Source organism: Nuphar pumila, chromosome 3 (genome assembly GCF_984573655.1).
Source record: "Nuphar pumila chromosome 3, dmNupPumi1.hap1.1, whole genome shotgun sequence".
In the NCBI taxonomy this organism is placed as follows: domain Eukaryota; kingdom Viridiplantae; phylum Streptophyta; class Magnoliopsida; order Nymphaeales; family Nymphaeaceae; genus Nuphar; species Nuphar pumila.
The window spans coordinates 19,933,940-19,944,010 of NC_143251.1; the positions used below are offsets into that span (position 1 = coordinate 19,933,940).

Consider the following 10,071-nt stretch of genomic DNA (forward strand, 5'->3'; position numbering starts at 1 on the left):
AGTTGATTCCTGCTAACCATGTAAAATAAGGTTAGAATAGAAAACAAGAACCAAAATATGTTTTTTTCAAAAATCAAAACTGTCCGGGTAGGATGAACCAATCTCTCTCTCTCTCTCTCTCTATCTATATATATATATATATATATTAGTAGTAGTAATATACCCGCCCCGTACCTGATGGATTTTTTTTCAAAAATCTGACCTTACGGATGTGTTCTGCATGAATGATTCACCAGAAATAGACTCTTGGATCATGCATTTTTATGAAAAAATGGCTTTTGGATCCTCGAAAGTTTTAAAAAATTATAGACCGTTGATTTTAAAAGCTTATAAAAAACCAATCCAGGCATCCGAATCAAATGATCCAAGACAATTTCTATAAAAACAAGTACGTACGTAGAACACATCTGTAAGGTTAGAATTTCGAAAAAACACCAAAATTTTCAAAAAAACTCCATCTGGTGTGGGTCGGGCATGGATGGAGTCGGGTAGACTTCTCTCTCTCTCTCTCTCTCTCTCTCTCTATATATATATATATATATATATATATATATATATATATATATATATATATATATGGTAGTGGGAAGCTACCTGACTGCATCTCTACCCGATTGCTTGGGATCATCAATTTTTTTATGGTGTTTTGAAATTTTGTCCTTACAGATGTGTTCTTCACGACTGATTTACTAGAAATTAACACTTGGATCATTTGATTATGATGCATGAATATGTTTTTATAAAGGTTCAAAAATCAACGGTCTACTATTTTCATAATTTTTTTATGCTTTTTTCATCCAAAATGCATGATCTAACTGACAATTTTTAGTAAATCAATGGTAATAAACACATCCGCTCAGAATTTCAAAAAAAACACCCAAAAAATTCAATTTCAAAAAAACACCAAAAGAATTCTTAGTGGGTAGGATTGGTACGTGTACAATGACCTAGATCTCATGTTCTGATTCAATCTAACATGGTTGATGTCCTCAGCATGGTCAATTTGCTAGAATCAACCTTATAGATGTGATCATGAGTTTTACGCTGCTGGTACGACTGTAGGTATGGCAGGCTGAGCCAGCGCGACCAGGTCTTCGTGCTGGGTGCAGTTTCTTCGGGTTATAAATCCAAAAAAAAAAACTTGGATCACCTTTTTTGATGAAAAACTATTTTTTAAATAAAAAAAGCTGATGCATTTACAACTGTTGAATTTTCAATTGCCACAAAACATGCCCCCAATTTTGGAATCTGGCAATCCAAACGCCCATCCATACTAAACAGAGCATGTAGATCACATCTATAAGGTTAAATCCGTGAAAAAAGAAAAAAGGTTTGCCAAGTCATTTGTACATGCATGCGATTGTAGCAAATCCATTTCCTTATATAAATAAATAAATACTTATTTGTGTTTAAAACACATCATTTTCAATAAAACTTTGAAAACCCAAAAGAAATAGAGAGAGAGAGAGAAACATTTAAAACATAAAAAAAACAGATTTAGAAAAATGCTTTTCAAAAGCCCTCCAATATGGATCTAATTTTACTAGATCTTGAGTTTCAATCACATTGAGTCTTGGATCCAAGTTCCGTAGCTCCTATACCTCAAATTAACGTTCACGGAAAATCCTCATATATGTTGTCTCGACCTTATTTTTATAATTAAGTTGAAAACCGAATCAAATCTGGATACGTTTTTTACTTGTTTTTGTTTAATTCATGTTTTAAGTTTTTTAATCTGTCTTTTCAACGCATGCCATTTCACATATTGGCAACTATGATATAAAACCATCTGGTTTTGATGAATCTAATATCGCATTAGCTAATTGGATCATGTATGAGCATTATTAGCAAAACCTGATTAAGAATATAGATGCCTGCATTTGGGCTCCAAGAGAGAGATTCGTTTTGAAATTCCCCATACCAGACCCCAACACAGTCTGCTCTCAACCTTTCATCGATCAATATTTACATGTTAGGCAGTCTAACCCGATTGGTGCCCTTATAAAAATATAGAAAAAGGAAAATAATAACAACAATAATAATAATAAAATAGTGTCTTGTGATAAGTTGTGGATGGATCTTATTCTGGGTCCTATTCTTGATCTAGGAAAATGTCCTTGAAGTAGACCTGGATCGGGCCAGAATTCCCTGCAAATAATCCTAATGCAGAATCTTTTTTTTTTTTAAGTCTAGCTGGGGTTAGGCAGACCCCTACCAGTCATACAACTGTACCATTGGGTTTTGAACCTGCAACGTCCCAACACAAGGTGACGTGCACTAGCTGCACCTACCAGACATGCAGAATCATAAACCTGACTATGGTTACTGTCATTAGGCTCTTGAGAATCAAAGTGCATCTAGTTAAGCCAGGGCAGAAATTGCATCAGTTCGCTTCTGGGCCCATTATAGCCATGAGTCCAGGAGATGGCCGGACCTACCAGCAGCCCGATTCAACTCTAACAAGCCCGAGCTGGGCTGGGGACTTATGTGGTTCGGGCTCAAGACCAGGCCCCTCGTACGTATATGGGTAACCAACTGGGCTCGTATATGGGTAACACCTGAGCCGAGCCTAGTTTAACTGTTCAGGTCAGGCTGGGTCTAAATAATTAATCATTTTTTCTTGATTTAGGCCACGGAGAAAGTTGAAGAATCATTGCACCTTGATAGCCTTCCCCACAGCAAGATATATGCAGCAGTAGACATCGGGCCGGACCGATTTGCACGGATCCGAACCATGAAATTTCATTCCAAGAACCTGGTTTGGAACGAATCCTTCTGAATCCACACAGCCCACACCATGAACGCCATTGTCATCTCCATCAAGGACCAGCTGCCAGTTAGTGCCGATATCATTGGTCGGGCCAAAATCCTAGTAACCGAACAATTCCGGTCTGGAGAACCGATCCAAGGATGGTTCGAACTATTCAACGATGAGGGTCACCAAGTCAAGAATGCGAGTGTCCACGTGAGCCTCAAATTCACCGATGCGACGCTGGATTCACATTGGAGCCAGGGCATCATGGATCCACAATTCTCAGGTGTACCCTACACTTTCTTCCCACTAAGGCCAAATTGCCATGTTACACTGTACCAAAACTCTCATCTCTCGGATGAATATAGCCCTCCAATCTATCCTTCTGGCAATCATAGGTATGAACCGGCAAGGTACTGGGAGGACCTATACAAGGCCATTGACCAAGCCCAGCACTTTGTTTACATAACAGGTTGGTCAATCAATGTATCCATAACACTTGTTTGCGACCCGAGCAGGGCCATACCGGGGGCCGAGGGTATGACTTTAGGCCAACTCCTTAAGCAAAAGGCTGATCAGGGGTTGACTGTATTGGTCATGGTCTGGCAAGACCGGACCTCACTCACCCTCTTGGGCAATGCTGGGCTAATGAAGACTCGTGACACTATGACCTTCAAGTACTTTGAAGGAACCAATGTCAAGTGCTTCCTATGCCCAAGGAATCCGGACCCTTCATTGAGTGCAGTTCAGAACCCCGAGATCGGAACTGAGTTCACACATCACCAGAAGACTGACTTTTGATCCGGAAGGAAGACATGGTTCAGCCCGGCGAATAGTCAGTTTTGTCGGCGGCATCGATCTTTGCGATGGAAGGTAAGTTTTAGAGACAATGCTGTATGGGCTGTAGTCAACAATTGCTTAGACTGGGTGACTGCACCAACCTTAAGTCCTATGTCACATAGTGTAGGACTTGAGTTGGCTTGAGTCGAGTCCTGTTGTTTGCAGCATGCGAGGCCAATTCAACTCATTGAACTTCATGAAGACTCGAAACTAAGTCACGCAGTGTAGGACATTGAACCTATAACCTATAACCTAGTTGGCAAGGTTGGTATAATTTATCTCCTTGGTTTCCTTGAGTGATTGATTCTTACCTTGTGAGATAGATTTATGTTGACTTCTTTCATTTGCAAGATGCTGTCATGATTCACTCTTGCCTTGGATTTGAATAATTTCTTCATTTAGAGAGCTTGCCATAGTGAGATCGTCTTCACCCTTTCTGTCATGGTGAAAGCTGGCCTTATTGCTATTTTGGGATAATTTTCCTTGAGTGAGCTCTCTTCAATAAGTGATCTTGCCTTGTTTGAGAGTAGTCATGTGAGCACCTTCCTTTCTTTTAGGATGTTGAGTTGAAAACGTGTGATCACTTTCCTTTCTTTTAGGATTAAGATTGTGATTCTTCCTTTAATCTAAAACCGTGTGAGCTGAATTATTGTTCTTTCCTTGAACTAAATTCAAAACCGTCTAAGCACTTTTCTTTCCTTAACTAAATTTTCTTGACCTGAAACTTTCTTTCCTAGGTCTGAATCCAAAACCATCTGAGCACTTTTGTAACGCCGCCCAAGCGGGTTACGGGGCTAGAAGGGGGTGTTACCCCTCTCCCTCTCCCATGAATGAAAAGTGGGGAGAGGGAGGAGGGAAACGTCTCCCCCGATAAAGGTAAAAGAGGGGTGAGGGGGTAACGACTACCCCTCACCCATGACTATAAAAGCCATGAGTCCCCTCTTCCTTCTCCTATTGTTTTTCGCAAAGAGTGAAGAGAGAGAGAGAGAGGTAAGGAGAAGAGGAGGAGACACGGCGACAGCAAGAAACACCATTGTTGGCCAGGTAATCTTTCCCATTTCTTTGAAAAAAAATAGAGGATGTCGGCAACTGCGAGGTTTTTGATAATTTGCAGAGGTGCAGGGATAGAGAGGACCCTATTTCTACCACCCATAGCAATGGTGAGGCACAAAGGAGATTTTATTTGTCCTCACAATCGGCAGGTTGCCGATGATGAAAAAATAAAGGGGGAAACGACAAGAGCAGGGGGTAAACTTTACTGCCTGCCATTCGCAGTGAGAAGGCGGAGAAGGGTTCGACCCCTCTGCCATCACCGTTGGCTAGTGTCGATGGCCTGCAAAAATAAAGCACATAACGCGATGGTGTCGCTGCGTTCAGATGGACGACAGGGAGTACCCTGCAGCAACCGCCGACAACTATGAGGTTGTCGGAGGCACCTGCACAATGAAACAGAGGGGAGACAGAGTTAACTCGAGCATCGAGCAGACTCAGTCTGCGCTTAAAAGCAAACGGAGTCAATCATGCTGCTCGGTCTGGGTATGGCCCAGACCGATCCAGGTCAACGAACGATCGGGCCGACTTAGTCTGGTCAGCAGAAAAAAAAACACACTTGTGATAAACCGACTCAGTGTGGATAGACAAAATCGGGTCTGAGTATTTTCGACTGATCGACTTGGTTTGAACAAACCGAGTCGTGCCTGATTTGCATTCGGCAAACCGAGTTGGGTCTTATTTGCCTTTGGCAGACCGACTGCTGGGTTGACAGACCAACTCGATCGACAGACTGACTCAACTGACAGACTGACTTGGCCGACAGACCGACTCGGTCGACAAACCAGCTCGATCAGGATAGAACGAGCCAGACCCAAATTCGGGGCAGACTGACTCGGTTTGGAGAGACCGAGTCGGGTCTATTTTTGGTAAACTGACGCAGTCTAGACCGAGTCAGGTCTTCTGTTGGCAGACTGACTCGATCCAGATTGAGTCAGCCCAACAATTGGGTTAGACCGAGTCAGCCAGGTTTTCAAAAAAATGTATAATAAATAACAAAAAATTATATATATATATATATATGTGTGTGTGTGTGTGTGTGTGTGTGTGTGAAAACGGATATGGACATGTACACAGAGAGGGGCAAAAATCGAGAAAGCAAAGACCTCAATTTTCTCAATACGAGTCATATCCGAGTTTAAATCTAAATTGGATCTAAACTCAAATCGGATCACGTGTACATAAAGTGGATCCAAACCAAATTGGATCCAATCAGGTTAGTCTAAATCTAAGTCTTTTCCACCATTGACTCCACACTTGTGCCAAACCATCACAAAAAGGTCTGGATCAGACATACCGGATCCAAGATCCAATCAGGGTTACAGTTGAAAATTGAAATCATCTGCTTTGGAATAAGAGTGGATCTGGATCCAAAATTTAATCAAAAAATCCAGTTAAACTAAATCTGAATTGTATGAATGCGAATTAGGGATGGTGTAAAGACAAAATGAATCAAGAAAAATTATATGAACCCAAGGATTGTCGAAGAGTAAAAAGGGGTCTGAGTATTATTGACAGATCAACTCAGTCTAAACAGCCTGAGTCAGATATGATTTAATTCGGCAGACCGACTCAGTTTGAATAGACCGAGTCAGACCTGATTTACATTCGGCAGACCGACTCTGTTTGAAGAGATCGAGTCGGGTCTGATTTACCTTTGGCAGATTGACTCAGTCTGAACAGACCAAGTTCGGTCTATTTTCTTGGCAGACCGGCTCAGTCACGACAGACCGAGCCAGATCCATATTTGGGGTGGATCGAGTCGGGTATGTTTTCAGCTGACTGGCGCAGTCTAGACTGAGTCGGGTCTACTGTTGGCAGACTGACTTGGTCCAAATTGAGTCAGGCCAACAATTGGGTTAGACTGACTCAATTTAGACCAAGTCGGACAGGTTTTAGAAAAAAAAAGAAAATAAATAATAAATAATAAACATTTATATATATATATATGTGTGTGTGTGTGTGTGTGTGTGTGTGTGTGTGTGTAAAAGCAGATATGGACATGTACACAGAAAGTGACAAAAATTGAGAAGGCGAAGACCTTGATTTTCTCAATACAAGTTGAATCTGGGTTTGGATCCAAACTCAAATCGGATTGCATGTCCATAAAGTGAATCCAAACCTAATTGGATCCAGTCGGGTTAGTCCAAATCCAAGTCTTTTCCACCATTAACGCCATAATTATGCCAAACTATCACAAAAAGATTTAGATCGCGCATATCGGATCCAAGATCCAATCAAGGTTATAGTTGAAAACTGAAATGATCCGCTTTGGATTAAGAGTGGATCTGGATCCAAAATTCAATTGAAAGATCTTGTTAAACTAAATCTGAACTGTATGAATGCAAATTAGAGATAGTGTAAAGACAAAAGAAATTGGGAAAAATATATGAACACAGGGATTGTTGAAAAGTAAAAAGATTATTTTGCCCTTAATATGCTCAATTGGTAAACGAGGCATAACTTTTCACCCTGACATTGGATTCAAGTGATTTTTGGATCATTGGATTCTTCGCTTTGAGTAAGATCTATTAGCAAGGGATATGATGACAAACTCTGAAAGAATGGAGTCAAAGTTTGGCATTAAAGTCTAAAGCTATTTTCATATTTTTCATAAAGAAGTGACTTTAAATGATAATATAGGATATTCGTTTATTTTATATCAGAACTTGCGAGAAGACTAAGGTTATTCCTTAGAGTTAGAATTTAAGCATTCCATGTAAGTGAATATTTGCAATTTTTCTTTAGTTAAATAAAATATATGCTAGTTGGTTTAGGCATCTTTAAATGTGATTTCATGTGTTTTAAGTATGTTAGTTTATTTTATTTTGAATAGAACAACTGTGTAGCATGCTTAGAAATCCATAACCTTGATGTTCAGTATGATGCTTAAATATAATGATACATGTTACATGTTTCTTGATTTATGACATGATTTAAACTATGAATGCATTCTCTGTGGAGATAATTATGACATTACTGCATCTAAAAGATTGAGGTATGATTTTGATAAATGAGTGTAGAGTTTCAAAGTTTCAAAATAGGATATGTCTTAAGAATGTCACGCTTATGCCTTGTGAGGAGAATTATAAGTGTCATGATTTAATGAGTTGACTTTGTGATGGGTCGTTATCCTTAAATGAATGGCATGTGAATACAGGTTAAAAGTAGTTAGTGGACATACATTGAGGATTATATAAGATACTAACTTTAAGAAATGAAAATTGAAAGAATAATGTGCATAGGATAATAACACAAAACTTGATAAGAAAATCTATTAGGTGAGACATGGTCTAGGGTATTGTTTGGGGTGTGTACTTCGTTCGTACCTTAGGAATTTGCTTAGAAATTCCTCGATGAACATTATGGATTAAAACATTGCCCACTAGACACATGCATAATGTAGCATAAACCACAAAACCTTGGAAGCAGATATAGCTTCTCGACACCTTGGGGGCAGGTATAGCTCCTTGAGTACTTTCGGGGCAGATATAGCTGCTCAAGCTCTTCGACTAGTTATGGATGAGCACTTTATGGCTTCCGGCTTGCAATCGACGAGTAGCTGCAACACTTATATTCATAGTCGGGGTCGGTTTAAACTATGTTGTTGTGAGCGGTTCATATGTCTGACCAACGCTATAGAATGTGAGTTGTTTGTACGGGTTGCTATGCCCAAGGAGGCTATTTTTTAAATAATTGATTAGATTAGAATGTAAATGTCTACTTTGAAAATGATAATATAGAGAACAGTAAATGAGGTAAAATCTATAAACAACATATGTGCTTAGATAGCAAACTAAACTAAGATTAGGAGCTTAGCGCTCATTACAGTTGTAACGGTTGCATCTAATTTATAAACAAAAACTTACTGAGTTATAGACTCACCCTCCTCTTTTGATTACAACTGTAGGTTACGGGACTACTGTCAATAGAAGGAATTAACTGTGGACTTTAGACTTAGTTGTCATCAGACATCACAACATCTGAAATATTATCCATTTTATATTTTGTATTTATTCTGATTATGTACTTGTAACATTATTTGGATGGTAACAATTATTATTGATGAATGTATGCACCTTTAGTTATTATGAAAAATTAATAGCATGGTTTTGAAGTTATTTTAATATATTTTTTCTGAGAACTAACGTCCATGAACCCAGGCTTGAGATGCCCCAGTTTGGGTCATTACAGCTTTCTTTTTCCAAAATAGTGTGAGCACTTTCCTTTCCTTGAATTTCCAAAATGGTTTTTAGAGTTGAAGTGATGATCTTATTAGGACGATTGTGATTTTCGAGCAGAGCAGGAGCTCTATATAAAGAAATGAAGTCCCAAGTCTTCTTTCTTTCTACTTCTCTCTCAAATGCCATTGAACTAAAAGAGCATATTGTCAACATAACTAAAACAATTGTCTTAAAGTTAGCGTTACTGTAATACAACAATCAACTGTCTTAAGAAACATATTGTAAGATGATCTGGACATAGCGATGCATTTTAAATTTGTATTCATTGGAGCTTTACCTGAACTATATAGGTATTATAATGAGCATCATCCTCTATTCTGGAAGCTTGACACATACTACTTACATGACTTTCAACAAAAAAAAATTGACGATGCTGACCTTCAACGTGGAAGCCCACGCGAGCGTTGGCATGACCTTCACTCTCGGATCGAAGGACAAGCTGCTTGGGACGTCCTCACCAACTTTGATCAGTGCTGGCGAAAACAATGCCCAGCTGAACTATCAGATTCCTTCCTTGACATAAGCCAATTTCCTGATGCCTTCCCTCCACCAGAGTCTCATCAATTTAGCAATGCCAATTCTTCATCTTGGTCGGTCCAAGTTTTTCAGTCAATTGATGATGCCTCGATTGTTGGATTCCCTACGGAACCTGAGGTTGCCACTGCAATGGGATTGCTCAAAGGTAAAAATATGACGATTGATCGAAGCATACATAGCGGTTACATCGAGGCAATATAGAGAGCAAACATGTTCATTTACATAGAAAACAATACTTTTTTGGCAGCTGCTTTGCTTGGCATGAAGATAGAGACCGAGTGTTTGAATTTAGTTCCAATTGAGATTGCTAGTAAGGCAATTGTTCATAAAGGCCTACCTTTATGGGCAGCAGAGGAACAAAGATTTTCACTATGTCAAAAGAGGGATTACAAAAGTAGATGATGGGCCTTCTTATCAAAAAAAAACTAAAGCCGCACATAACGCCCAAACTCCAAAAAAAAATGCATCACAAGAAAACCCTAAAAGAGTATTTATAGGACCTTTTAACAAATGGATCGAATTCGGGTCAGTCCCTCCGCTATCACCACAGACTTTCAAATTTTTTCTCAATATGGTTTACTTCAAATGACATGTGTCGAGGTTCAACATTACATATATAAAGACTCAACCGAATTCGATGTTTAAATA

The 10,071-nt window shown here is 39.3% G+C and overlaps 1 pseudogene; it reads left to right on the plus strand.

The window, feature by feature from the left end:
- Positions 1-2,797: 2,797 nt before the first annotated feature.
- On the plus strand, positions 2,798-9,825 carry LOC149842205 (phospholipase D alpha 2 pseudogene; annotated as a pseudogene).
- The last annotated feature ends 246 nt before the right edge of the window (positions 9,826-10,071 follow it).